At 39.9% G+C, this 3,805-nt stretch overlaps 1 long non-coding RNA gene across 1 annotated transcript; it reads right to left on the bottom strand.

Annotated features, from left to right (window-relative positions):
* Positions 1–1,502: 1,502 nt before the first annotated feature.
* LOC139961013 (uncharacterized) lies at positions 1,503–3,272 on the bottom strand. The gene is made up of 3 exons (XR_011790695.1): positions 2,967–3,272; positions 2,403–2,611; positions 1,503–1,769 (listed from the first exon to the last, which is right to left on the bottom strand). It is a non-coding gene; the product is annotated as an uncharacterized lncRNA (long non-coding RNA).
* Between the last annotated feature and the right edge of the window lie 533 nt (positions 3,273–3,805).

Genomic DNA, 3,805 nt, shown 5'->3' with positions numbered 1-3,805 from the left:
TGCTACTTACCCCCTCTGGTGGAAACTTGGTTGGCCTTCTTCCCTCTGAAAATTTGATCACTTCCAGCATCCAGTAAGCATGCGCCCTTAGCTGTGGCTCTAAAGTGAAAGAGAAAAAGTTACTTGTTACTTTGGCACTGCTTTTCAAAGGTATTTTGTCAGATTTTGGTGCAAAAACTACTTAGGAGATCTATGCACTAGCTGTGACCGGATCTAGAATGAGGGCGCTGTTCAAACAACATTCCAAACTAGTTGTAGTCGATCATATTGACTAGTTTCTCAGTGTAAGTCTTGTCTTGTATCATTCTATGTGTAGCTATTCAACTGCTTAGACTTCCAATAAATGCTTACAAACAAAACTAGTGAATAGGTCACTGGAAAATTGGTATGTTTTAAGGATACAAACTGATTAGTATTTAGAACAATGGGTAGAAGGAAAGGCATGTTTGATAGGCATGTAATAACCTTCAAGCCAGGTAACAGGTTTGGCTTTACTGCTTGAACAGCTGGTGAAGCTGATGCCAATTGCACTGGTGATATTCCTAGCTCTTCTGATACAGATATGGCAACTAATTCCTCTTGCAAACCTGCTTATAGAAGGCTCGACAAGGAAGAGTATGAGAGAGTAATTAACCCAGCAGATAAAGGACATGAGATATTTTCAACTCAGTCACAACAAACCATGTTTGCAGAATCTACAGGAAACAGGTTTGTTAATTTGCAAGCTCTATTAAGGGCCTATCACAGTGCTATGATGGCTCACAGAGAGACAAGCAATGGATGTGGGGACGACCCTATAGGTCTTTCTGATATGGAAGAATTGTAGGACTTGAATCAAAGGTTGTGTTTGGAATCACTATGTAGCTACAAGAGTGAACTCTTGTCCATATAAAAAGCTTAAACAGTAACAAACCTGGCAAGAATCCTTCAGGTAGCATACGCCCATTAAAAGCGCCATTGACTTACACACTAAATCACAAAAGTAATGTGGTCTCTAAGTCTAGAGAGAAGTTTTCACTAGCTAAACGCTACCCATCACCGGATAGCTGTCAAGTTGGCCTTTTATGGCATCATCAATTTTCCGTATCATGACCATGTAGATTTTTTGCTATCCGAGCCGGAAGTTTTTGTCACTTGTAAACAAACCTCTTCACTCAGTGGTAAACAATTTTCCTACGCTGCTCCTGGGAGGCCTTAAAGGGGTCTGAAATGGCCTCAATTGACACAATTTTCTCACTACATGTACTTCCATTAATGCTCTTCAACATGCAAGCCACAAAAAACTAGATCATGATTGATAACAGGTCACAAAAGATGTTCCCCTGCTGCTTTTTGGCACTTTTCTTGAAGGAGAACAATCGAGCGGACTGATATAGACTCTAATAGGAGTATGCCACCTTATGTGAGATATGAATTTTTTTTTTAATACCAAAATGATACTTTTTATAGTCGTCACAATATAAACCACAACAAAATTCTATGCAATTATCATGTTAGATCCATAAAGATGTATTTTCAGAGATTTCAGTATGCAAGGTGCAGTGTGTAAATACACATATGAGCAATACTGTGTAAGCAGTAACCAGGTCTACGACTGCAACAACATTTCCAGTCACCAATTTTGATAAGCTTGACCAATTTGGGTGCATCTATGATTCCTGCAGGTTGTATTGGTATTCCTGATCACCGCCCACTTGGTCTGGCTTGCCCTACCTGCAGAAACGTCATCCAGAGAAGGGTCTGCGGGGAGGGTTTTTTCGTCTCTGGCTCTGAAAAGTGATGAAAACTACTTTTGTTTAGCTCAGCTGATTCCTCCCAAACTGACCTACAGGACATACCCCAATGTATTCCTGAACTGTTTGGAACATGTTAAACTGATATTGCATGTCACTCCAGTGCAACTGCTAAGTTACTAAGAATAAGAGAAGAGAATTGAAGGTGTTCTTTGCCAAAACTGGATCATCGGGATTTGTAAACCACAGCCTCACTGTGTGACAAGTACATTTATGTAGCTGATCAATATGAGCTACCGTACTTGCTCTTCATATTACACACTACGAGTCTGTGCACTCCATTGAATATGGCTACTGAAGTACAATAATAAACCAAGTCTGTTACTAAATAAATGATCGCCTCCTATATTCTTGATACGACACGCTCAACGGCCACACACTGAAACACACTGTAACAGTATGTACAGTAGTCAAAAGGAACAAATACTGAAATGCTATCTAGATACACTGTTCACCTCAACAGCATATCCAGTCCATTTAAAGGTTTGTGCATAGGTTGTTACAATGTATTAAAGACAGTTATAAGGGAAGAGAGGTGGATAGGGGGGCATATTTCATGATAAAACATTCAAATTTGTTGCTCGGCAAAGAACAACAACGTCAAATTACCTTATTCTCCATTGGTGGCGAGCACTGGTTCCTATACTGTACAGTAGTTACTACAGTAGATCTCCCATGGAAGCATCAGGATATCTCTTTCTGCTGTCAGAGTTGTTTGGGATTTGTTGTTACCTCATCTAACCAGTTGAGGCCATTGATACCACACCCATTCAAAGTATATCGCTGTGAATGCTGAGGACTTGGCACATCAACTTTCTCTGAAAATTGACAAAACAACAGAAAACTAATGATAGTGAAAATAGGCTCAAAACCCCTTGATGCACATATGTAGGAGCAGAAAATGCATACCTTTGTGGATTATTTGCTAAATAAGACTCAAAACATTCTCTGTGTAAGGTTTTAGCACTCAGCAGCCACTCCACTTAGGATACAGACCTCACATTGTGCTACAGCTGGTGTAGACGTGGTCTAGGGTACTAACGTAGCGCCATTATGAACCTGAGGCCTAAGCTAACAACATTATGGGTATTTCATGCATTGAAACTGAGTATTTGTCTTTAGTCAACACCAGGTACTTCCAACTTTAGCAAAAATAACCTAAAATATGGTTACCATGTACTTTAGGTGCCCACGGATGTCAAATTTCACTGAACTAAGTCATTCACGTCACACACACGGCAGGCATTTTGGTCTGATTCTGAAGGATTTTGAATATCGTGCATTTGGCACCTACTTAGCAGGGTCAAGGAATGAATCAAATTACGGAAGCTTTGGTAGGTCAAGGCTTAATGACCCAATAGTTTATTGGGGAGGAAAACTGGTCAGAAATGCTCAAAATGTTGTTCTGGTCTCATGTATAGAAACGCACATGCTCTTTGTGGTACTTTAAGTCTGTAATACTAATTTATGCGTAAAAATCATCCAAGCTTGAATTTTCAGACGTTTGCTTGAAAACCATATTTACACACCATAGCAACTACTTTGGTCCAAAATTGGGACTTCTAGCACTTAAAATGAAAAATTTTAGCATATTTGCTTAAGGTAGCATACGCCCATTAAAAGCCCCATTGACTTACACACTAACTCACAAAAGTAATGTGGTCTCTTAGTCTAGATAGAAGTTTTCACTAGCTAAACGCTACCCATCACCGGATAGCTGACAAATTGGCCATTCATGGCATCATCAGGTTTCCGTACCATGATCATGAAGATTTTTTGCTATCCGAGCCGGAAGTTTTCGTCACTTGTAAACAAACCTCTTCACTCAGTGGTAAACAAATTTCCTACGCTGATCCTGGGAGGCATAAAGGGGTCTAAAATAGCCTCAATTGACCCAATTTTCTCACCACATGTACTTCCATTAATGCTCTTTAGCATGCATGCCACAAAAAAACTAGATCATGATTGATAACAGGTCACAAAAAGATGTTCTCCCGCTGCTTTTGAGCGGA

The sequence above is a fragment of the Apostichopus japonicus genome, chromosome 20 (genome assembly GCF_037975245.1).
Source record: "Apostichopus japonicus isolate 1M-3 chromosome 20, ASM3797524v1, whole genome shotgun sequence".
In the NCBI taxonomy this organism is placed as follows: Eukaryota; Metazoa; Echinodermata; class Holothuroidea; order Aspidochirotida; family Stichopodidae; genus Apostichopus; species Apostichopus japonicus.
The sequence above is the reverse complement of the archived record's forward strand: the minus strand, read 5'-3'. Positions and strand labels throughout refer to the sequence as shown.